Genomic DNA, 27,767 nt, shown 5'->3' with positions numbered 1-27,767 from the left:
ATATTTTTTTTGCCAGTGATTTAGATTCATTAACATGCCAATTTTCAATTAATATGAAGGCTTAGTTTAAGATGTAGATGCTTGGGGACCTTTGCAAGCCTAATTAATCAGCCGAAGTGGACCAGAATTTATACATATCTATCATTAGCAGTTATTATATTTGAAAGATTCTAGACCATACATTATGCAGGTAGTTGGTATTGTTGAAATATTTCAAGAAACCCCTAGATAGATATATATTATAGCAACCAAAAGGATATCTAATATCTTAGAGCCACAATGGATTATGGATTGTGGTACCGAAGAGGTAAATAGTTTTCACTAACTATTTATATTGATGTTGATTAGGAAGGTGATGTAAATGATCGAAGGAGCACTAGTGGTGGTGCTTTCCTTCTTGGAGAATTTCAATTTTCATGGTTGAGAAAGAAGCAAGCTTCAATCTCACTACTACAACTATAGTAGAATATATTGCAGCAGCTTCCCAGTGCACTCAACTATTGTCAATGAATAAGACTCTGCAATATGTACAAGTGTTTTATGATGAGCCTATTCCTTTTTTTTGTGACAACAAAAGTGTGGTAATGTCAAAAAATATAGTTTTTCACTTAGAGACAAAAAATATTCCAACCAAGTACCATTTATTGAGAGAAAAAGTTGCAAATCAAATTGTGAAAATAGAGCATGTTCCTACAAAAGAGCAGGTTTATCACATTTTCACCAAACCACTCCTAATAGATCAGTTTGAGTATTTAAGGAAGAGATTAGGAGTAGTAATTCTTTCCTCCCTCCATTAGATCTTCCTTTAAGAGGAATAAAGGTAGTTGGTATACCTTCTACATAGTAGAATTAAGTTTCCAGGTCTGCAAGCTCCATATGAGAGGGAAGGTTGGTGACAGGAGGAAGAAAATCTATAGGGGGAGTCCCTTAGTGTCTTTTCCATTGATTTAAAAGGGGGAGTACGATGGTGATCAAACAAAAGATAGAATAAATGTGAACCACAACAATCAAAAGGACTATCATTAGTGGTGAGTGAACATGCTTGAAGGTAACAAAATAGTAGAAGAGAAGTGCATCACTGGGGGAGAAACATCCAAAGGAGAAGAAATTAACAAAATCACAAGCACATTTTATTTATAGCTCACTTTGTCTTCATGATGATGTTTTTTTTTATCATAGTGTTGTCATCAATGCCAAAGGGGGAGAATGTGAGAAATATGTTGTAATTGATGGCAAAGGATTGAAAAGGTGTTGATAAATGATGGAAAAAGACAACATGATTGAAATATGAGAAAAGCATGGATGGAGAATGTGCAGTGACTTTGACGACATTTCCAATATATAAGAACACCCCAAAGTCAAGTGGAACCCACTTAGATGGAAATATATAAGAAATATATTTCTAATGGGATGTGGAAGTCAGAAAATAGACTCCAGGAACAAAAGATATGGCCATTCAAAGGTGTAACCCTAAAATTTAAGTCGTAAAGATAAATTTTGTGAAGGTCTTTGGAGCAGTTTAGTTTGGAATTTGGACAAACTTGGTAGAATAATGCATGGGTGGCTAGAGCTAACCGTCAAGCATGTAAATGGGTGGATCTCCCACCATGCGCCCCCACTACCACATCATTAGTATTTCATAGGCCCATGTTGTCTTAACCATTAGGAGAAAGGGGGGGTCCATAATGCATTTTAATTCCCATACTGCTAATATTGAGATTGATGGCAGAGGTGAATTGCAGATACCCCCCCCAACCATTACAACCTAACCACTCAAGGGGGTTATACAAACCACTTGTGGAAAGCAACAATGTAGGTTGTAGAAAAGTTGACACATGACACCACTAACTAATGGAAAACATAGAGACACATGGCATGATATGCATCATGACAAATAATAGATGATGGGGTCTGGTATATACATGGGTAGCCATCACAACATATGACATCAACACCACTTACATGGAGTCTAGAACAATGGACATGTGTCATGCATTTTTGGAGATTTCAGGTGATAAAGTGGGTCATTCGCCAATGGTATGTGGATCGATTCTTGAATTCCATGTGTCACTAGTGATGTAAGCATGATGTCAGTCAGACTAGGTGCAATTCGAGTAAGCCCTCGGAGGTTATGGAGCAGGTCGCATCCCATGGTCTTATGGGAAAAAAGGGCGAATGCATAAGCGGGAGGGGCTTAATGTGCAATTCGGTAGCATGGATAATTACATGGTAATTTAGCATTTTTTATAAATTTTGAATTTAGGTAAAATTGGAAAGTCTTAGTCAAACTCTAGTAAAACTCCAGAATTGATTATTTGAGTAGATTTAATTAGTTTAACTAAGATATTGAGTTTTAGACAATAGAGAAGCACCTGAAGACCTTGCAAATGACATACAGAAGAGTTATTTGAGGTAGAAGAAAGACAAAAATAAAGTTTATGCATGAAGGAAGACCTAAAGTTACCTAAAAAAAGAAGAAGCTAAAATTAGGAGACAAATTATTTATAAACAAAATTGATTGAGAGAACCTATGGAATTATTTGGGTGTGTGAATGGAATTGGTTTGATGTTCTTGGTGTAAGTGATGGATTTTTTAGTAATCATAGATTGTTGATGATGTTTTGGTGACTGTTTGAAGAGTGATTTATTTTTTTATGTAAGGAAATAACCTTCATGGGTTGAGTATGTGATGGCCTTCTAAGACCGAAATTCTTCAACACAAATAGAGGATATGCTTCCTCTCTCTCGCTTATAAACTGAATTGGAAAAGTATCACCAGGTTCTACCTTTCCAACTTCTTATCACATTTTTTTATAGGTTTCTTGAAAAGGTAATTAATTCAAAATATGGCTTCACAGAGTTAAGCCTTATTTTCTTGTGATTCTCTCCACACATAAATTTTAATTTCATTCGAATTGTTTAAACTACAATGCACTAGTTCATCCCATCACAGGCGATACATAATTGAGGTTACTAATTTGATATTAATGGTTCAAATCACATACAACCAATGCACCAGGACCCTCATACCACATATAGGTATTCAAAGATCCTTTATACGCATGGATTTATCTGTGTAGCTATTATACATAAATTTACACAATGTGAATTTATGAATCCAATCCACAATCACAAGATGTTACACACTGCTTCCAACTAATACTTAGAAAATATCAGAAGACATAGAACAATCACAAATTCACACCAAAACCCAAAACAAACCTTTTTCATCTATTCTATATAACTACTACACTTGGAAAAAAATCCCTGCCTTTAATTACAAAATCCCTATATTATTATGAAGCACTCATTCGAAGGGATTAACAACCAAATCCCAACCGAATATCACAAAAAAACTATAATCCCTAACTATTTACATTTCTAAACACCAATGCTAATGAGCTAGATCTGTTTTTTGCCTTCTAGAGGCAATCTCAACAACTTATTACAAATAAATAAATATTAAGAGGATCCACCCTCTTTGGTAAAGACATTTTACCGGCTAGGTCAATGTGAATCATTGTATGTTGACACTCTTACATTAGACTCCTGGGGAAGAAAAGAATGCTCCATCAAAACTTTAGGATCAACCTGGTACTTTTTCACTTCAGTCGTTGACATCTAATTGGCATCTTCTACTGGTTGTCCTTTCCATTTGATTAAATACTGATAGTATGTTTTTCCTATGGTTTTCTTGATCACTCTTTGATCTAAAACAACTTCAAATTCCCTATGTGATTTTTTTGGCATATGTTTTTCCCATTCCAAAGTCTGAATTTCCTCATTCAGAGGTTCATCTATTGTCTTTGTTTCTAATTTCTTGTAGGGGTTTAAATCTACAATATTGAATATGGGTGAAATCCCAATTCCTTTTGGCAACTATAACTCATAGCCATTTGCAAAGAATTTCCTCAATATCTTTCATGGTCCAATATTCTTCAACTGCAATTTGTTGTACATCCTTGCATGAAACCTTTCTCTTCTCAAATAAACCATAACCAAATGACCAATTTGGAATTCCTTATCTTTCCTCTTCATATTATCCCTTTTCTTGTTCTTGCTATTGATTTCTTGCAATTTATGTTTGACATCTTCCTGTAACTTCACCATTTGTTCTACAAAATCTTCAACCCTTGCACTCCTTACCTATTCCTTTCCCAAATCTCTAAGTTGATATACTCCTCTAGGCTTCATTCCATAAACAATTTGGAATGAGATAATTCATGTGCTCGAGTTAAGAGTCTCATTGTAAGAAAATTATGCTTGAGCAAGTGCTAAATCCCATTGTTTGGATTTTTATAAAGAAAACTTCTTAATATGTTTCCCAAGCTCCTATTCACCACTTTGATTTTCCCATCTATTTGAGGATGCTAGTTTGAGCTAAAAATGAGGTTTGTACCAATCTTCCTCGATAGAGTCCTCTGAAAGTGTCCCACGAACTAAGTGTCTCTATTTCAGACAATACTTATAGGTAACCCATGTATTCTCACTATTTCTGAGAAAAACAGATTAGCAACATGTGTTGCATCATTAGTCTTCTTACAAACAGTATAATTGGCCATCTTTGAAAATCTATCCACCACAATGTAGATAGAGACATTTCCGCTTTGTGTTTTAGGTAAACCCAAAACAAAATCCATGCTGAGTGCATCCCATGGCATATTTGGAATTGGAAATGGTTGATATAACCCAGTGTTTTGACTTCTTCATTTGGCATGCTGACAAACCCTACATTTCTCCACAAACTTTTTCACTTTAGTCTACATTCTAGGCTAAAAATAGAAAGCATTTTCCTGTGCATATGTTTTCTCTTGTCCAAAGTGTCGAGACAATTTCCCACTGTGATTCTCTTTGATTAAATTCTCCCTGATGGAACACATAGGAATGCATAACTTATTGTTTTCGGACAAAAATCCTCCTTGTAGCATGTAATCCAACCACTAGATCCTATTATGAACAATAGGATTTTTAACCAAAATTATATATGTCCTTAAAATCTTCATCCTCTTGGTACATGTCAATCAATTCCTCAAATCCCAAAGTGCTAACTTTCAGCTTCTGCAAAACCAAATTAACTATACTCAAAGCATCAATGACTTTATTAAATTTTCCACTTGTGTGTTTTGTTACAAAGGTGAAACTTTGTAAAAAAGCCACCCATTTGACATGTTTTTGCTTGAATTTTGGTTGGATTTTTATAAACTATAATGCATGGTTGTTATAGTATAAAACAAATTCCTTAGGCATCAAATAATTGCTCCATTTCTTGAGTGCTTGCACAATAGCATAAAAATCTTTGTCATATGATGAATACCTTTGTTTAGCCTCATTCAATTTCTCACTGAAATAGGCTATAGGTCTTTGTTCTTGACTTAACACAATGCCAATTGATGTCCCACTAGCATCAATTTCCACTTGAAAACTTTTGTCAAAACTACTTAAGGCTAAAACACATTTCTCAGTGATCTTTGTTTACTCTCCTTAATATTTTCTATTATAGGTACACAATTCTAACTAAAATGTTTTATAAACTTCCTGTAAAAACTTGCAAGATGGTGAAAGCTCCTTACCTCAAATACACTTCTTGGAGTTGGCCAATTTAAGATTGCTTGTACCTTCTCTCGATCCATTTTTAACCCTTCTTCTGAGACTACAAATCCCAGGTATATTAGTTCTCTTTTCATGAAACTGCACTTCTTCAAGTTTATCAATAGTTTCTCCTTCTGTAGAGTTTGCAATACCATCTTAAGATGCTCTAAATGTTCTTCCTTTCTCTCGATATAAATTAAAATTTCATTAAGATACACTATCAAAAATTTTCCTGTATAATGTTTTAAGACTTCATTCATTAACCTCATGAATGTTCTTGGTGCCTTAGTGAGCCCAAAGGGCATCACCAACCATTCATATAACCCGTTATTAGTTTTAAATGTAGTCTTTCATTCGTCCCCCTCTCTAATCCTTATTTTATGTTATCCACTCTTCAGATCAATTTTAGAAAAATACTTTGACCCACTCAAACAATCCATCAAATCATCCATATGTGTTAGGGGAAATTTCTACTTGATAGTGATCTTATTTATCGCTCTCGAATCGATGGACATGCACCATTCACCACCCTTCTTTGGACTAAGTACTGCTAGTACCACACATAGACTTAGGCTCTCCATTATCAATCCTTTATCTAATAACTCATGTACCTACATTTTAATTTCTTCATTTTCTGGAGGAGTTAGTCTATAAGGTTCTTTATTAGGTAGACTTGCACCGGGTATCAACTCTATATGGTGGCTGATACTTCTAAATGGTGGTAAAGTATTTGGCAATTCATCCACAATAATATCAACATAATTATCAAGCAGATTCTTAATTTCAGTAAGAAGATCATCTAAATTAGTTGAAATCAAAGTTACCTTTGGTTTTCCAATAACAACAAAATGCAGCTCCTCTTTCCTTTTGATTCCATGTAACAATTATTTTCCACTTATCAGCAAAACACTAGTTACAATTTCTTTTTTTTACTGCTTTTTCTTTCAAGGGTAGGAATATGTGTTTTTTTCCATCCTTCTATAAGGAATAAGTATTCCTTCTGCCATCATGAATGGACTTCTTGTCATACTTCCAAGGTCTTCCAAGAAACACATGGAAAACATCCATTGGCATCACATCACATAATACAACATCTTTATATGTACGAATTTGTATCTCCACATTCAATTGCTCTGTCACCAAGAGCTGATATCCTTTCTGCAACCAAGACACTCTATAAGGAGTAGGGTGTATCATCTTCACCAAGCCCAATTTCTCAGCCATCTCTTCGGAGACTAGATTATCACTACTCCCACTATCAATCACGACCTTGCAACATTTCCGTTTAGACATGCACATAATCTTGAATACACTTTTTCTTTGAGCTGGTTCACTCACCTCTTTTTCTCCCTTTAGAAAAACTTTGTTTAATAGCAAAGACTCTCTTGCCTCAGGTGATTCTTCCTTTCTTACTACCTGATGGGTTTCTGCTTTAGCTCTATTACGTTCACATTCCTCTGATTTTCTGATTTGTTTTTAGGATAGTCCCATGACATGTGTCCCAATTCACCACATGCGTAACACTAGATTTCTCTTCCTCTACCTCTTCCTCTCGCGCCAAATCCCCTTCCACCAAAGTCTCCTCTCTATGTTGATTGACTACTAGAACCCTCTACTTCATTCTTAGCATTCTAAAATCTTCTTTTAGAAGATCCTCTTCCTCTAGGTGGACCCTTCCCCTATTTCTCTGATTCTGCTTCCTTACCATCTTCTCCTCATCCTTCAAGGCTGCTTGGTAAGCATCCTTAATAATCCTCAAAGTCAACAAATGAATTTCATCATGTATGTCATATCTTAAATCATTTATGTATCTAGCCATTTTCTCCATATCTCTTTCAGCATGTCCATCTCTTATATTCAACCTGTAAAATTATTTTTCGTACTCTTTAACTGTCATTCCCTTTTGTCTTAAATTTTGCAACAGCCTAAAGAGAATAATTTGATAGTCTTTTGGCATAAATTTACTTTTAATCTTACCAACCATTTTATCCCAATTTCTTATCTTAGACTTACCTTTTCTTTCTCTCGATTCCTGCAACTCATCCCAGCATATGGCGGCATGCCCCTTTAGCTTCATTGCTGCAAATTTCACTTTCTTCTTATCTTCAATTTCTTCAAAATCAAAGTATTTGTCCATGGCACTTATCTAGTCCATTAATTCCTCTACATTTAAATTCCCTTCATATAGAGGTACTTCAACCTTCAGCCACCAATCCTTACCAACATTCTAAGAATTTTGTTTTCTTCAATGTCTTCCTCCTCTTCATCATAAGATTCTTCTTCAACACTAGCATTTCCCTCATCACATTCTCCTCTGAGCAGTTTCCATTGCTTCCATTCTTGTGCAAAGGTGTCTAATTTCTTCAAGAAGCACTGCATTGGCTAGAGGTCTTCCCTGACCTATTCCACCATGTCCTACTCCTCCTCTCATTGGTGGCATATTTGCTAAAGTTCTAAGAACAAAGTTCATGTTGCTCTAATACCAAATGATGGCCTTCTAAGGCCGAAATTCTTCAACACAAATAGAGGATATGCTTCCTCCCTCTCTCTTATAAAGTGAATTGGGAAAGGATCGTGAGGTTGTGCCTTTTCAACTTCTTATCACATTGTTTTACAGGTTGCTGGAAAAGGTAATTAATTTGAAATATGGCTTCATAGAGTTAAGCCATGTTTTCTTGCGCTTCTCTCAATGCAGAAATTTTAATTTTATTCTCATTGTTTAAACTACAACACATCAGGTCGTCCCATCACAAGTGATACATAAATGAGGTTACTAATTTGATATTAATAGTTCAAATCACATACAACTAGCGCACGAGGACCCTCATACCACATATAGGTATGCAAAGATCCTTTATACGCAGAGATTTATCCATGTAGCTATTATACAGAAATTTACACACACTGAATTTATGAATCTAACATGCAATCATGAGATGTTACACATTGCTTCCAACTAATACTTAGAAAATCTTAGAAGACACACAACAATCACAAATTCACATCAATACCCAAAACAAACCTTTTTTGTCTATTCTGCAGAACTACTACACTTGGAAAAAAATCCTTCCTATAATTACAAAAGCCCTATATTTTTATTCAACACTCATTTGAAGGGATTAACAACTAAATCCCATTCGAATCTCATGAAAAAGCTATAATCCCTAGCTATTTGAATTTATAAACACCTATGCTAACAAACTCAATCCATTCGTTGCCTTCTAGAGGCAATCTCAACAACTTATCACAAATGAATAAATATTAAGAGGATCCACCCTCTTTGGTAAATAAATTTGATCGGCTAGGTCAATGTGAATCATTGTAGCTTGATGATCCTACATCAGTATGAAAATTGTATGAAATATGAATCATTGAGGTCAAGAAAGTTATAGCTTGCAGATCAGGGGTTGTATATCCTTCTAATAGTTGTTAGTAAATATTTAAGGGTTGTAGCTCCTTCGAGTATTTGTTGGTAAATATTGAAGGATTGTAGCTCCTTTCAGTTGTAGATGATAAATCAAGGAGTAGTAGCTTCTTGTTGCTTGTAGCGATAAAACTTTGTAACATAAAGTACTAGCTTGACTTGTGAATAAATTGTAGAAAATTTTGAAGAATATTTGTGTGTTATGTGTGTTGTTTATGTTGGTTCATGTCATAATCATGTGAATTAATTGTTGAAGTATTTCAGGGTGTCCTAATATCATTGCACAAGTGAAAGACACTATAATATTCCTACAATACAGATTCACCCCCCCTCTGAGCGTTATCCCATTTTCTAACATTAAGGCCAAGAATGATCATTTGTTGAAGGCAAGTGTAGAGTAGGAATATCTCATTAAAGAGCTGACTAAAAATTCAACCCACAAACCTCTAGATACAGAGGTAGAGGAGGGGAAAGATGACTTCTTAAAGCAGAAAAATGTTGAAAGTGAGCAAAGTAAGTCTGAAAATGAGTATGATAAACATGAAAGTGAAGAATAATCAAATAAAATATCCCAAAAGAAACCAAATCAATAAAGAAAGAGAGAATATAACTCCAGGGGAGTTCAATAAGATGAGAACATCTGTGTTTGAAGGAAAATAAGAAGAGGTAGAAAAATCTTGGTTGCTAAATATAACCAAATATTTCAAAGTATATGAATGCTCTAGTAACTTAAAAGCAAGATTAGCAGTCTAAAAATTACAATGAAAAACATTTTTTGTGTGAACCAAAAATAATATAGAATATAGAAGAAAAAAATTCACCTAGGAAGAATTGCATAATTAGTTCAAGAAAAAATACTTAAGAGAGAGGTATTATGATGATAGCGTAAAATAATTTCATTATTTGAAGTCAGAACAATTGAGTATGGATGATTTTGTGGTGAATTTTACAAACTTTTTAATGTATGTTCCCTACATTGAAGAAGAAAAAGAAAATGTGAAACATTTTCTGATTCATCTTCCTCTCCCATACAAGGAAAGAATTGAATTTGAAAATCCAAACACCATGGATGAAATTGTGTAAAAATCAAGGATTTGTTATCAACAATTCAAATAGAAAAGTGACGGCTCAAAATCCTAGTCTAATAAGGAAAAGAGTAGATTTGGAATGGAGAACAAGGAAGTAAATTTATACATTTTGAATAATTTTAGAAGAAACCATCAGCCCAAGAGGTTTAACCAGAATAATTAACCACAATATACACAGTCCCACACCGGTTCCAAAAAAAATAATCTAAAGACTAAAGGAGTGAATGGTGGAAGAGAGGGAGAACCTTCCAAATTTTGGGGCTGTGGGGAAACCCATGTATTCAGAAATTTCCCATACAATACTAGATGAATTCAAGCATTGCATGTCATATAGGAGGCATCCACAGAAAATGACATAGCAAGAAATATATTGAATATTAATGCAAATCTAGAAGACCGGTAGGTAGAACATTAGTCAACCATGATCCAAATTTAAGGTATAATACCATACCCACCTATATCTATTTTAATAGAAATAGGAGCGAGTCATACTTATCATTAGTCAGCAAGTTGTGGAAAGCTGAAAATTAAAAATAATTTTTTTGAAAAGTTCATGGTTGGTTCAGCTTGCTACATGCACTAAAAGAAAGGTGACAAATCGGGTTAAACAATGTCTTGAAAAAATAAATGGATGCCTAACATAATTAAGTATGAATATATTACGTGTAAGTTGCTATAATCTATTGATCTATGGATTGGTTGGGGAAATATACATCCATACTTAATTATTTAGAGACAACTATTACATATACCAATGAAGAAGGAAATACTCGAGTAATAAAAGGTATACTGAGGCCTATTTCAACTAGAAAAATTTCAGCCTTACAGCCAAAAGAGAGTGCCAAGAAAGGTTGTAAATTGTTTGTTGTCCAAGTAGAAGAAGGTACACAAGAAAACTAAAAAAAATACTATAAGCAATAGGGAATTAATTAAGGAATTTAAGGATTTATTCCTGGAAGAAATTCTAGGATTTCCACCAAGGAGAGACATATATTTTTCAATTGAGTTAGTAGTAGGAGCCACACCTATGTCTAAAGCACCTTATAGAATGATTTTCCCTGAGCTTACTTAGCTAAAAATTTAGTTACAACAGTTGTTAGATAAAGGATACATCCAACCAAGTGTTTTCCCTTGGGGAGCCTCAATGATATTTGTAAGAAGAAAGGATGGAACTTTCAGTATGTGCATACATTATACATAGCTAAACAAACATACAATTCAAAATAAATATCATTTACCAGGGATTGATGACTTGTTTGATCAAGTTAGAGGGGAAACAATATTTTCAAAAACATATCTCGGGACAATATCATGAGTTAAGAATCAAATATGAGGATGGTGACATTTGCAACAAGAAATGATAATAATAGAAATTGTTAAAAATAGCACTGCTATAAATAGCTGGGTTATAAATAACAATTCATCCATTGGAAGTCTTAGCAACAATGGGTGAAAAGTGAAAGTGCTAAAAATAGCATTTCGGGATCCCTTCTTATTTTAGTCAGTCCCTGGACTAAACATAAGAAGTAAAATTCAAGTTTGATATCAACAACAGTTTGGAAATTAATTAATTAATTCATCTTGAGTTAATTGGTTAAGGAAAACCAAACTTGAAGTCTATGTGGGGACATGCAACAGTTTCTCCATTAATTGAGGAATTTAACCTTCAGTTAAAGAGATAAGGATGAGTTGTAATATTGAGGTGTAATCAGTTGACTTAGTTTAACTTAGTCAAGTCTATTTAGATTAATTTAACAATTTGTTAAATTAATGAGAGTTCAATTAGTTAATTCTTGCATGCATGTAACCATTGTAATTTAGATAACTGAGTATTCACTCATGGATAACTCATGCATGTCAGTTCAGTCAGAGAGCCAGTTGAGATCAGATGGAGGGACAATGTACTATCAGTTGCTAGGATATTCCTTGGTGAATATTCCTTGCATGTAGAAGGAACATTATTCCTTATGGATTGCGCAGTTGGACCGGAGGTTACAGTGAGTGTGATGAGGCCAATTCACACATGTGATATCATTGGACCCCAATCAAAACTGCGTAAGGAAATAGGAGGCTTGGAGGGCTTGAGGAAGATATATTTTTTCTGTTGAGTCTGTGAGTTATATTGTTTGAGTGTAGAGAGATCAGGATAGCTTGAGAGCTAATTCTTTTTGTAACTTGAACAAGATTTCCACTTGTATGATAATACAAAGTTGGGGTTTTAGGTTGGTGCTTTCCCCAGTGATATATCTTTTGTGTTATGGTTGATTACTTCTCATTCTCAGTTATATATGTTCGTGCTTGATGATGCTCATATCTGTTTAAGCTTCCGAAAAATTTATGTTAGATGTAGATCAAGTATTATGCTTTAGGACATTGCATATATCAAGTTGATCTATAGGTGAAAATTATACATGGTATCAGAGCAAAGGTGATCAAGTCAGAATAGTATACAAGCAAGAGAAGTATGGAGTTTCATTTATGAATATTGAATTGAGTTCTTATCACATCTATTTCACTGATGGAGTTCAGTGGCTTAAGACTCGAATATGCCCTTGATGGCGGTTCGAATTATATAGCCTAGAAGGATCGCATGGAGGCAGTATTGGAAGATAATGGTCTCAAGGACTTCATTGATCAAGAAGTCCAAAAGCCCGCCGATGCTACTCAACTTGCAGAATGGAAAAAGTTCGTGGCTAGAGCAAGATGAATCCTCCTGGAGGGAGTTCGAGATCACATTGTCTCGAGCCTCCATGGGAAGGAGATTCTATTTTCAATGTGGAAAACATTGAAAGATATTTATCAGAATAGTAGCGATCAAAGGAAGCTGGCACTAAAGGACAAACTTCACAAGATCAAGTGTGAAAAGGGTGAGACAATCTCTACATTCTTGAACCAGCTTACCACCTGCAGGGATGACCTTGCCAGTGTAGGGGTCGTGGCTGCTGATGACGACAGGGTGAGTCTAACACTCCTCGGTCTTCCAAAGAGCTCACATAGCTACCAAGACTCAGTTAATGGAAGAGAGAAACTACCATATTGGGAATGACTTTGGTCAGACCTAATGCAGGAGGAGATAAGGCGGAGCACCAAGGATGGATCTTCATCAAAACAAGATGATGAAGAAAATATAGCTATAATGAGTAAAGCTAAGAAAGGGAAAAGGAAGGCGTCCCAATCCAAATCTTCTCATGGTGGGAAGAAGGTTGACATGTCAAAGGTGCGATGATTTCACTGTCATGAAGTGGGCCATTATACTATGCATTGCCCATAGAAGAAATCCAAGAAGGGTTCCTCAAAGCAATCTGATGGTGATGCACTAGCTTCACAATTTGAGCTAGATTTCTCGCTTATCACATGCATGGTTTCATCCATGGTGGGATGTGTTTAGTACCTGGACAATGGAACTTCTTTCCACATGTTAGGTGACAAGAATCTTTTCAGTGCATTGGAGGAGAAGGATCTCCAGATGTGGATCGAGATGGGCAATGGTGGAAAATATTGTGTCTCTGGTGAAGGTACAATTGTGTTTCAGATGAGGCATGGTGCTCTTCTCACCCTATCTGCTATTAAATATGTACCAGGTTTGAAAAACAATCTTGTGTCTGTTTCTATGCTATAAGATAGAGGCTATGATGTAGTCTTTAGTAAAGGAAAACTGTTCCTGAGGCATATCGGCACTGGACAGACCAAGTGAATAGGGATTCGAGTAAAGAATCTCTACAAGCTGGAGGTAGATGACTGTGCTACACTAAGTTCTAAAGTAGAGGTCGTGGAAAGACAATATGTTGGCGAGCTATGGCATAGGAGACTCGGCCACTTGCATCACGAGGCCTTGAAGATCATGCAACAAGTTTCTACCATCTTACCCAAGGGAAATTAGAGGAAACAGACACATTCAAAGCATACACCTTGGGTAAGTATGCAAAAGCTTCCTTTCTAGATCGGGATAGTAGAGCTGGAACAATCCTGGAGCGAGTTCACTCAGATGTATGTGGACCGTTCTCTATAGCCTCCACCACTAAACAAAGGTACTATGTTATTTTGATTGATAATTTTTCTCGTAGATGTTGGATCTATTTTATGCAAGAGAAGCATTAGATCATCCTGAAGTTTTGTGAGTTTAAATCCTTCGCAGAGAAAGAATCTGGGAAGAAAGTAAAAGCCTTGCATAGCGACAATGGTGGAGAGTATATATCCCAGTAGTTTAAAGACTTATGTGCAGCAGAAGGACTTAAACTCCCAACAGTTTAAAGACTTCTGTGTAGTAGAAGGAATTAAATGGGAACTGATGACACCCCATAGCCCACAATAGAATCGACTGGCTGAAAGGAAGAATAGATCTATTATGTGAGAAACTCGAGTGATGTTGAGTGACCAAGGCCTAACACTTCATCTCTGGGTGGAGGCATGCAATACAACAGTGTATCTTCAGAACAGAAGTCCTCATCGTGTTTTGGGGATGAAGACACCTATGGAGGCTTTTTTGGGGAAGTGACCAAATGTGAGTCACTTCCACATCTTTGGATCACCAGTTTTCTGTCATGTGACCAAAGATGCTTGGAAGAAGCTAGACCCAACAGCTCAGTTGGGGATACTTGTGGGGTACAAAGATACACCCCACAACTATTGTGTGTTTTTACCTGCCAGTCAGAGGATCGTAGTGCGCACGGATCTGAAGTTGGACAAGCAAAGAGCCAGGAGAGTGTCACTTAAGAGGGAACTTAAGTTGCATGGCAATGAGGAACTTTTAGTTCCAAAGGAGGAGGAGCCTCCTAATGATGTGGATCAGCCTCATGCAGAGGATCCAGTAGCGAAGACCACCACTACTGGAGAGTTTTCCAGAGATGGGTAGAAACGCTCATGGGAAGCTGATAGATTGATGCAGGATGCGAGAGAAAATGGGGGGCAACCATCCTCTTAGCACAAACAGAGGAGATCTCCGGAGGGATACAATGGCTACATGGCCCTGGTTGTGGAGTGTGTAGTGACCAAACCTTCTTCTGTTCAGGAGGCAGTGCAACAACTAGTCTGGGTTGATGAAATGGTAGAAGAGTATGATTCTATCATGCAGAATAGTGTGTGGGATGTTGTCCCTAGACCTACAGACAAATCAGTGGTCAGTTCCCGATGGCTTTACAAGGTAAAGCAAGTAGCTGATGGCAATGTTGAGAAACACAAGGCAAGGTTTGTTGCCTAAGGTTTCTCATTAGTTGAGGGGATCAACTACGATGAGACCTTTGCCTCCGTAGCAAGGTACTCATCTATTAGATCGATGCTAGCGCTATCATCTCAAATGGGTTGGAAAATCCATCAGATAGATGTGAAGACAATGTTCCTCAATGGGAAGATTGAGGAAGATGTATACATTGAGCAACCCGAAGGATTTCAGAACTTCGATCACGAGTTGCATGTCTTCCGACTCAAGCGAGCACTATATGGGTTGAAGAAAGCACCTCGTGCTTGGTATACAAGGATCGACAACTATTTCATTGGGTTGGGCTTCACCAAGAGTGAAGCAGATACAAACCTATACCACACCATGGTAGATGGTAAGCCCTTGATTATTCTACTTTATGTTGATTATTTGATTTTGACAAGTGATGAGAAGCTGATACAGTCTTGCAAGGAGGACCTTGCAAGAGAGTTAAAGATGAAGGACGTGGGCCTCATGCACTACTTTCTAAGCATGGAAGTGTGGCAGAAATATGGGGAAGTATTTGTGTCTCAAGGCAAGTATGCCAGTGAGATACTCAGGTGCTTTCACATGGGGAAGTGCAAGCCCATGCAGACTCCTCTAGCTGGGAACTCGAGGAAGGAGAATGCTACTTTTGGTGAGGTAGTGGCTGCTACTGTTTATCGGCAGCTGGTGGGTTCACTCATGTATCTGGTAAACACACGACCCAACTTATGCTTTGCGGTGAACCAACTGAGTTAAGCTATGGTTCAGCCTACCAAATTGTTTTGGAAGGTAGCAAAGTACGTGCTGAGATATCTCAGAGGCACTACACAGTACAGATTATGGTATAGACAGAAAAAGGGAGTGAAGCTACAAGGCTTCACAGATACAGATTGGGCTGGTAGTTCATTAGACCGGAAGAGCACCTCTCGAGGAATCTTCAACCTTGCTTCAGTTGTAGTTTCTTCATATAGCAGGAAATAGAGATTAGTTGCACTTAGCTCAGCAGATGTTGAATACATCGCTACGAGTCAGGTAGCATGTGAGGCCATTTGGATGTGGAAGATTCTAATGGGATTGTTTGGTCAGATGATTGATCCTATGGTGATATACTATGATAACCAGAGTTTCATAAAACTCTCTGAGAATATATTGTTTCATGATAGGTCCAAGCATATAGATATCCGTTACCATCATCTACGGGATTGTGTGGTCAAGAGGATGATGTTGTAGTATGTTTCAACCGAGGAGCAGGATGCAGATATTTTGACAAAGGCATTGCCAAACTGCAAGTTCGAGTTCCACAGAGATAGGATCGGGGTTGCTGATAATCCCTTTATTTTTGAGAGGGAGTTTTGAGATTTGCAACAAGAAATTCTAAAAGTAGAAAATACTAAGAATAACACTGCTATAAATAGTCGGGCTATAAATAGAAGTTCAGCCATTGGAAGTCTTAGCAACAATGGGTGAAAAGTGAAAGTTCTAAAAATAGCTTTTCTAGAAATAGTATTTCGGGATCCCTTCTTATTTTAGTCAGTCCTTGGACTAAACATAGGAAGTAAAATTCTAATTTGATATCAATAGCAGTTTGGAAATTAATTAATTAATTCATCTTGAGTTAATTAGTTAAGGAAAATCAAACTTGAAGTCTAGGTGGTGACATGCAATAGTTTCTCCATTAATTGAGGTATTTAACCTTCAGTTAAAGAGATAAGGATGAGTTCTAATATTGAGTTGTAATCAATTGACTTAGTTTAACTTAGTCAAGCTCAATTATATTAATTTAACAGTTTGTTAAATTAATGAGAGTTCAATTAGTTAATGCTTGCATACATGTAATTACTGTAATTCAGATAAATGAGTATTCACTCATGGATAACTCGTGCATGTTAGTTCAGTCAGAGACCCAGTTGAGATGAGATGGAGGGACGGTGTACTATCAGTTTCTAGGTGTTATGAAACCAGCTCAAGAAATAGATAGAAAATATAGATCAACGCCTTAGAATTCAGCCACTTCAAGGGGGTAACCTCCTTTACATTACATAAATCAACAATTCTTGGATGATTCAAATGACAAAACCTCCTTTCTATATATAGGAGTCTAAGGAGTCACAATATAACCCAGTGAACCTAATAATAATAATATAAAGCCACAAAAATAACAATAGAGGGATTCTATGGGGCACAGTAATAACAATATGGGGACAATAGGGGCACAACAATATCAATAAGGGGTACAACTACAATAGTAATGGGGTAATCACTAGTATTATAGGGACCCAACATGCCCCTCTCCTTCAAATAAGTGTTGTGCTCAACGCTTGAGTAGTTATGGATGCTTCTGTATAAAATTCTCATCCTCCCATGTGGAATCTTCAGCGGATAAGTTCTTCCACTTGATAAGATACTTCGATCAATTCTTTGGAAAACCAATTTCTTGAAGTTCTTGATTCAACTTTATTTTGTTGGCAAACCAAACATTCCACCACAAACTTTTGAATATCTGATTTAAGGCCATCCGAGAACAATTCCTTCTTAACCCTGTGATAAGTTTTCAAAAATCCTGAGTGCCCTCCTAAGGGAGAAGTGTGCAATTCCATAAGAATCTTTTTTTTTAGCTAGGAATTCTTATAGAGGTATAAGCGATCTTCGTACCATAACAAATCATTTTTCCAGCTAAATGTATCAGACATTCTAGAATCTTGTTGTAACTTTCAAATAAGTTCCCACACTTCTTCGTCATTCATCCATTCCTCCCTTGCTTCATTCATCCAATCTAGTTGGATAATAGAAATGGTGCATAACAATGCTTCCACATCCTCATCCTTTCTTGAGAGTGCATCTGCCACCACATTTTGCTTCCATTTATGTAGATGATTTCAAAGTCATAACCCAACATCTTTGTGACCCACTTTTGTTGCTCCTCAGAGGATAATCTTTGTTCTAAAAAGTATTTAAGGCTATCATGATCCGTTTTTACCTTGAAGTGTCTTCCCATTAGGTAGGGTTGCAATTTCTTAAGTGCATGGAGTATTGCCAACATTTCCTTCTCATAAATAGCTTTGTGTAAAAACTTTCCCTTGATTGGATGACTTTCAAAAGAAATGGGTCTTTCATCTTGCATTAAAACAACACCAATTCCATTTCCTGAAGCATCACATTCCACAATAAAGGTTTTTGTGAAGTCTGGTGTAGCTAAGACCGGTGCTTGGCACATTGCCTCTTTAAGATGTTCGAGGCCTCTGTTGCTGCTGGAGTCCATGAAAATGCATCTTTCTTCAATAATGTTGTTATAGGTGCTGCTATTCTCCCATAATTCTTAACAAACTTGCAATAATACCCTATCAACCCGAGAAATCCTCGCAGATGCTTTATGGATGTGGTGATTTTTCATTCCTTAATGGCTTTAATTTTGCTAGGGTCTACTTTAACTCCTTCCTAAGATACAATATCACCCAGATATTCCACCTCTTGTACTCCAAAGAAACATTTGGATCTTTTTGCATATAATTTTTTCTCCTCCAATAGTTGTAGCTCCCTGTCAACATGTTCAACATGATCCTTCCAAGACTTGCTATAGATTAGTATATCATCAAAAAATACTAACACCAATTTTCTAAGGAATGGTTTGAAAATGGAATTCATCAAACCTTGAAATGTTGAAGGTGCATTGGTAAGGCCAAAAGGCATGACCAGAAATTCATAATGACCCTCATGACTTCTAAATGCTGCTTTCAGAATGTCTTCAGCCTTCATTCTGATTTGATGATATCCTGAACCAAGATCCAACTTGGTGAAGTAAATTGATCCATGCAATTCATTCAGTAATTCATCAATGACAGGAATGGGAAACTTATCTTTAATAGTGATCTTTTTGAGCTCCCTATAATCTAGACACATGCGCCATGATCCATCCTTCTTGTGCACCAATACTACTGGAGTAGAGAAAAAACTTTGACTCAGTTGAATTATACCAGCCTCTAGCATTTCTGCAACCATATGTTCAATTTCACTCTTTTGGGCATAGGGATATCTGTACGGCCTGATGTTTGGAGGAACACTTCCTGGAATCAGATGAATAGCATGATCATGATCACAAATAGGTGGGAGACATTTGGGAGTCTCAAATACCTTGGAATGATTGTCCAAGACTTTTTGGAGATCTGAATAAATAGATGATTCTAATGTGGAAACATCTAGCGAACATAATTATGCAATTACACCTCTTTGTTCTTTTTTTAGAAGGTTTTTCATACCGTTAGAGCTGATTATCTTTCCCGGTTTCCTTGCAATACCCCTCAATTCAAATTCCTTTCCTTTCAGAGACAATTTCATGAAAAGTTCTTGAAAATTAAAAGCTATTGTACCCAAGGCTTGTAGCCATTGGAATCCTAGTACAACATCAGCACCTCCCATTGGAATGGAAAGCATTGGGCTAGTTAATACATATTCTCCCATGGATAGCTTGATATTATGGCACTTTCCTCAGCAATTTATTGTTCCTCCATTTGCAACCATCACTTGACATTCTGGCGCTAGATATAAGAAGCAATTCATTTCTTTTGCTACCTTACAATGAATAAAATTGTGGGTACTTCCTGAATCAATCAACACTATTAGCTTTTTCTTCTTGATTTGTCCTTCTATCTTGATGGTTTGAGGAGTGGTAATTCCTGCCAATGTATTACAAGATATGGTTGGATTCATTTCTTCTTTATCTAGGCTTTGTTCCTGGAGTATATCCTCTTCTTTTGACCTTTCTTGCTCTGTTTCTTCTTCCTCTTCACAATCTATGTAGAATAATTTCTTCTCAGGACACTTATGACCTTTAGTGTATTTTCTATCACAACTATAACAAAGCCCTTTTGCTCTTTTTTCTTCCAATTGTTGTGGTGTCAACCTTATAGGTTGTGGAAAACTAGGGGCAACAACACTTCCATCTTTATAGTTGTGAGTGGTATGCTTCCTGGTTGCCATAATTTTGTTTTCCATTTTTCTTACTAACCTAAATGCCTTCTCTAATGAATCAGGTTCCCAAAGTTGAACATCATGTTGGATCTTATCCTTTAAAGTCCCTATGAACACATCAATCCTATGCCCGTATGCAATATTTTTTACCCTTATGCTCAATTTTTGGAACCCCTTAATGTGCTCCATTATTGAACCCTTTGTTTGAGACTTATCAATTGGCTAAAAAAAGTGTTGCTTTTTGTATCCACATAATGTGCTATCAATTCTTCTGTAAAAATTGTCCAAGTGATAATTTGTTTACGAGAGAAAAGCCATTGATACCATACAAACTGATTTGGTTCCAAATATAAAGTTGCAATACGTACCTTTTGTGTGTTTTGCACATTATTGAGATCGAAAAATTGCTCCATCTGTAATATCCATGTTGCAGGATCCTTGCCATCAAACTTTCTCATATCAATCTTTTGAATATGGTGGGTCTTCGATCCCACATTAGAGTCTATGAAATCATGATTAACATTTCTTTTCTTAGCATCATGAGTTTCCTTTACTACCTTTTCACCATTAGTAAGTATTTATTGTAGGAAATTTGTCAAATATGTCTTCAAAGCTGCCATGTCTCTCTTCAAATATGTCTTCAAATCATCAATCTTAGCTTCCACGCCATTTATCTTCGATTCCATGCCATTTATCTTAGCTTTTGTTAGCTTTTGTGCGAGAGAAATTTGTTGCACTTGGTCTTGTAACTTTGATATATCATGTAGCATTTCTTCCACTTCTTCATGCGTCATGCTAGAGATTTCAAGTTGCTTACTAGGTGTTTGTATTTTCTTTCCTCAAGGCATCAATTAACGATAAGAATTCTCTACTATGCCTTTTGAATTCCTTCAAAATAATTTTTTAAACCAAGCTTAAGCAAAAATTTAAAAAAATCTACAAATCTTTTTTCGCTTTGTAGGAGTTTGATATTACCTGTCATGTCTCTCTGTAATTTCGGATCATCCAGTTCTAAAATTTCAACCTCTAGTAGCCCTCTGTGTCCTCTTCCCAATGCCACCAGTCTGATCCCAGTTGCATTCTACAAGGAAGAGTTATGTCAAATCTCCCACAGTGACCTGATTATAGACTAGTTCAATAGAGCGAACTTGTATGATGTGCCACGTGTCCCTGTTTTGACCTTTGGCTCTAAGAAATATACAAAAGAAACTACAATCTGTCCTTTTTCTATACCTTCTCACGAAATTTCAATCCGATGCTCAGAGAGAATGTTATGACAATTTTCCCTAGGTTAGCTGTTTGGAATGTAATTGAGGAGTCTGCAAAAGACCAACTTCCTCAAATCATATCTCTGCAAATATATCGCGAAAATATCTGAAGTTTGGACCTGAGATTCAGCGTGATGTCTTATCAAATGGGTTTTTTTTTAGCTTCTAAAGCATCGCAAAAAAAAATTTATTACAAAAATGTCACAATGACGTGTTTGGAGTAGCAAAACCCTAGAATCCAAAGCTTTGATACCAAGTGTTCTGAAACAAGCTCAAGAAAAAGATAGAAATATAGATCAATGCCTTATAATTTAGCCTGTTTGAGGGGGCAACCTCCTTTACATTACATATATGAACAATTCTTGGATGATTCAAATGACAAAACCTCCTTTCTATATATAGGAGTCTAAGGAGTCACAATATAACCGAGCCGACCTAACAATAATAAGATAAAGCCACAAAAATAACAATAGAGGGATTCTATGGGGAACAATAATAAAAATATGGGGACAATAGGGGCACAACAATATTAATAAGGGGTACAACTACAATAGTAATGGGGTAATCACTAGTATTATAGGGACCCAACACTAGGATATTCCTTGGTGAATATTCCTTGCATGCACAAGGAATATTATTCCTTATGGATTGTGCAGTTGGACCTTAGGTTATAGTGAGTGTGATGAGGCCAATTCACACATGTGATATCATTGGACCCCAATCAAAATTGCGCAAGGAAATAGGAGGCTTCGAGGGCTTGAGGAAGATATATTCTATGTCTATTGAGTGTGTGAGCTGTATTGTTTGAGTGCAGAGAGATCAGGATAGCTTGAGAGCTAATTCTTTTTCTAACTTGAACAAGATTTCCACTTGTATGATAATATAAAGTTGTGGTTTTATGTTGGTGCTTTCCCTAGTGATGTATCTTCTATGTTATGGTTGATTACTTCTCATTCTGAGTTATATTTGTTCATGCTTGATGATGCTCATATCTGTTTAAGCTTCCACAAAGGTTATGGTAGAAGTAGATCAATTATTATGCTTTAGGACATTGCATATATTAGGTTGATCTACGGGTGAAAATTCTACAAGGAAATCAATAAAATTTCTTTTAGAACATAGTATGGACACAACGAATTTTTTGTACTACGATTCAGTCTTACTAATGCAATTGCTATCTTTATGTGGCTATATTGTTGAAAAAATATCTAGATAAATTTGTATTAGTTTTCATTGATGATATTTTGATATATTCAAAAATTAAAGAATAACATGAAGAGCACTTAAGGATAGTATTACAAGATTTAAGGGAACATGGAGTGTATGCAAATTTCAACAAATGTGGGTTTTATTAGGATAAAATACACTATTTGGGGCATGTGATCTCTAAGGAAGGAATATATATTGATCCTAAAAAGGTCAAGGCCATCTTAAATTGGGAACTAAGTAAGGATGGGGTAGATATTAGGTCCTTCATGGGCCTTACTAGATATTATCAAAGGTTCATTGAAGGATTTGATAGACTAGCCTATCCCATCACTTCTTTGCAGAAAAAGGGAGTAAAGTTTATTTGAACACCAAAGTGTCAAGAGAATTTTGATATAATAAAATGCTTATTAATAGTAACCACAATCTTGAAGATTGTTGATCCAAAAAATGACTTTATTGTTTGCACATATGCATGTCTTGAGGGGTTAGGTGGTGTGTTAATCCTTGAAAATTATGTGGCTGCTTATGAATCAAGAAAATTAAAGACTCATGAGAAAAAATATGATGTTTTTGATTTTGAATTAGTTGTTATTATACATGCATTAAAAATATGGAGGTATTATCTATTAGGAAAAAGGTTTACTGTTATTCCTAATCACATAAGTTTAGAGTATTTTCTCATCCAATCATATTTGAATGCTAGATAGGCAACATGGATAGCATTCATGAGGGAAATTGAATTTGAAATCAAGCATATAAAAGGGAAGGAGAAAAAAGTAGAAGATGCACTCAATAGAAATGAAAATCAAATCGTTGAAATTGTTGTGAGCAGTGTAAAGATAGAATTTGTATAGCATATAAGGGAAACAACATTAAAAGATTAAGTTTATGAGTAGTTGTAGCAGAAAGTGAATGATACAAAACATCCTCGTTATGCAAAAGAATAAGATGAATTATTAAATTTTAGGAACAAATATATGTTCCAAATAAGTCTTCCCTAAAGTAGTTAATTTTGAATGAACATCATCAAAAACCATTTTCAAGTCACCCGAGATATTGAAAGATGATTACACCTTTAAGAAAAGTGTTTTACATACTAGGAATGAAACACTAGGTGTCTGAGTATTTGGAAAAGTGTTTAGAATGATAATAGGTTAAGTATTTGGCAAATTGTTTAGAATGATAGTAGGTTAAGGTGGAAGTCCAATACCCAAAAAGATTATTAAATCCTTTACCCATTCTAAAGTGATAATGAGAAATCATTTCTTTGGAATTTATCACCATTCTTCCCATAACGAGGAGGCAAAATGATTGAATTATGGTGGTAGTGGAAAAATTAAGCATTTCAGCTCACTTTATACCTATCCACTCCACATACAAAGCAGTAAAAATTGTAGAAATTTTATGAAGGATACTTTTTGGTTACATGGAACATTGAAAAAAATTATATCTCAAAGGACTCTAAATTTACTTCGAATTTCTAGAAGACACTATTTGGAGGAATGTGTATGTAGTTTAAATTTAGTACAAATTCAGAATGCCAAATAGAAAGAAAAAATTAGATACTTGAAGATATGTTGTGGATGTATGTTATTTATCAACCCACTAAGTGGGAGAATTATTTACATCTAGTGGAGTTTTCTTATAATAATAACTATCAATAGTCTATTAAAGTCATCCCATTTGAAGCTTTGTATTGGATAAAATGCCACACTCCATTGAGATGGAGTCAACCATAAGACAAGTTCATTCTAGGACATAATCTTTTAGAAGAAATGGAACAATTGGATAAAGAAGATAAGACATAATTTGAAGGTTGATGGGGATAGGAAAAAGATTTATGCATATCAAAAGAGGATGCATAAGGAGTACATGGTGGGAGAACATGTATACATCAAATTTGAGCCAAAGATAACTACTCTAACATTGGAAAAAATTTCTAAGTTAGCACCTAGGTTTTGTGGACCATTCTAGATACTAGATAGAGTTATACTAGTGGCCTACCAGCTAACACTATCAGCTCATACAAAAGTGCATAATTTTTTCATTTGTATTTATTTAAAAATTATTTTCATGACACTAGTCATGTGATTGATTGGAATGTCGTGTAGGTAAAACCAGAAGGATAACTCCAAGTAAAACACAAGAAAATATTAGATTGAAGGGAAACCATGCTTCGAAATAGTTAAATTGCAATGGAATGTTAATTTTATAATAACTTGTATACCATTAATATTTAAATCTTTTTATGAGTCTAGTTAATACTCTTAACTAAGAAATATAAAAGTATACCAAAACCTTTATATTAATAGTATTTTGTTCTTAATAACCATAGGTGAGAAAATACTTTAATAGAATTTTCATAGAGAAGTAGAGTAAGGAAAATTAAAGGATATATTATTATACAACAATAATTAGCATGTGTGTGTCCATTTAAATTTAGCATGCAAGTTATAAGATATTAATTCTTATACCAATGGTAAATAAAACCATGAAGGTACATGCAATTAGCAGTGGAAGAATGAATTTCTTTTGATAATTCATACTACCATAAAAATGGTTATGGGATAGAAATTAACAAAGACTACTCTTTGATATCAAATATTAGTGAATTCCTAATACTAAACATCAATCTAGATGTATGTGTGCCTATGGTTTCCAAAGATGACTAAGTATTAACAAAGAGAATTATAACCATTAAATAAACTCTATTACAATAAGGGATATAGCCTGTATGTAATGGCCCAAATTATACAATTAACAACAAGAAATACATGAAATACATTATCCATGTAATAATATGATGTGGAGAATAAAATTAAAACATAACTTTGTTTAACCCATATTACAAAAAGAGAAAAGACACAACTAAATATACTAAGTAGGAAAAAACATAGAATTTATATAAGAACTCAATTCATAAAAATATAATGAAAATGGTCTACAAGGACCTAATAGGTTCATGATTCATTAAGTGAATAGGCTTTTAGTGTTATACATAAATTACATTGATTAAATGTCATCTATCCCACCAGACGTCAAAACACTCAAAGGGGAGAACAAATCATTGTTCAAAAGTAGATCAAACCAGAAAACATTGGCATTATAACTGCCAAGAAACCATAGATAAGACTTATCAAGAATATGCATGGCACGTAGCCAATAGATAAGACTTATCAAGAATATTCATGGCACACAGTCGATAAGCCAATAGGGTCGACCTATAGGGAGGAAAAGAAAATTGACTTTAGCCTTTGTTATCCAAGGTAAATCTCTAGATATAAACTGATGTGGTGTGAACACACTCCATTAATTGACATACCTAAAATAAAGTGAAAACCAAGGGTTAAACTAAGAGGAGAATGGCATAGATAGAAGGGTGAAAGTTAATAATTAAGGAAAAAGAGATAAATATGTACCTAGAAATTTGAAATGATTCCATCCAAGAGCAGTAGTTTGCAAATCCAACAGAAACTCATTGTTAGCATAGTATTTAAGAAGAGGAAACTATATTGTGTATAAGGAGAAAGAAAAAAACGAAATTTTTGCAAGAAAATTTTGAGTCTTAACAAGACCAACCCTAGTTCAATGAATCAATAGGGTAAAAGAAAAATAGTGATGGGGTTTAATATTTAAAAATCCTAGGATTAATAATAGCAATTCTGAAATATGTATATCAAATTACTTGTTGAAAATTAATAATGAGATAAGCTACTTAAGATTAAAAAAAAATTGAATCAGGTGAAAAATGTAATTATTGTGAAAGAAAATAAAAGGGCTTCAAGCCTAAAGGTCATAATCATGACCAGATAATAGTCTAAACTGTAGTGAAAATATCTTAGGGTTTCTAGGATAAACCGTAGTTAAAATGTGATTAAACTCTTGTAATAAAATAGGAAAAATGTGTAATTCAAGGATAAGTAGGAAAACTTACCAAAAACACCATGAAATTGTGTTTAAGGAATGACATATTGAATCCATGGCCACACCAATTTATATACACAGTGAGAAAGATGCATTAACGAAAACCCTTAATGTCATATATGCAGGGAGAACTAAATAAAATAATAACCATAAACTCAATTAACCTTGTAGAGATGTAGGTAAAATCCTATTTCCAATAGTGAAGCATCAGAAAGGAAAGGTTGACATTTTTCTAAGAGTAAATAGCCTTTATTCCTAAATTTTCCTTTGAGAAATATGAATAAGTTAGCATAACAAATACAATAGCATTAAGAGTTGAAGTATCAGAGAACACCACATGAAATAAAAAAAAATGTTGCCTCTCTATCAATAGTTCCACAAGCATTCCCTTATGGTGTAAACAAGTCAAAGCATGGAGAGAATAAGAGTAACTTATGTGAGATAAATTTTAGGTGGAAATAAATTCGTTGAATGCACAACAGAGTGAAGAAGCCCTCTAGTTGTAGTGATATAGTCAAAAGAAGCAAATGAAATGAGAGTTAGGGTTTTCTTACCCTATTGAAAACTTTTTGGATCTCCACTATTAGATTTCCAAAAAAAATATCAACTGTTGATATGTGAGGTATGCATGGCAAGTAAAAACTTGTGAAGTAACATGGTTTGGTTAAATATGTGGCCCATATATTCCCTATCAAATGTAGCATTGTGTGCAATGGATAGCCCACATTCTAACTCATGCACCATATATGGTAAGGAGATTAAACCATACATACATAAGTCTTGGAACCTTGTAATGAGACATATCATCGATAGTTATGGCAACCAAATTATCTGTAAAGGTGATGAAGTTTATAGCCCCATTGTATATGTCATTGAGCCAACTAATATGTATATAATCCTAATGGTTCATTCATAGCTTACATCACTTTCACTAAGTTATATTATATCACTTTTGGAACGAGTATATATTATATCACTCTTGAACAAACTATGAGTCAAAAGGACTAACTCATACTATATTGAAGGGAAGCACTAAAATACTTGAAGGTGAGTTCAAAGCACAATATCCCTATTATAACATAAGATGATAGAGATATAGAGAAATTATTTCAATGATATAT

The sequence above is a fragment of the Pinus tabuliformis genome, chromosome 4_2 (genome assembly GCF_031772625.1).
Source record: "Pinus tabuliformis cultivar Carrire ecotype Pingquan chromosome 4_2, CPIR1, whole genome shotgun sequence".
NCBI lineage: Eukaryota > Viridiplantae > Streptophyta > Pinopsida > Pinales > Pinaceae > Pinus > Pinus tabuliformis.
The sequence above is the reverse complement of the archived record's forward strand: the minus strand, read 5'-3'. Positions refer to the sequence as shown.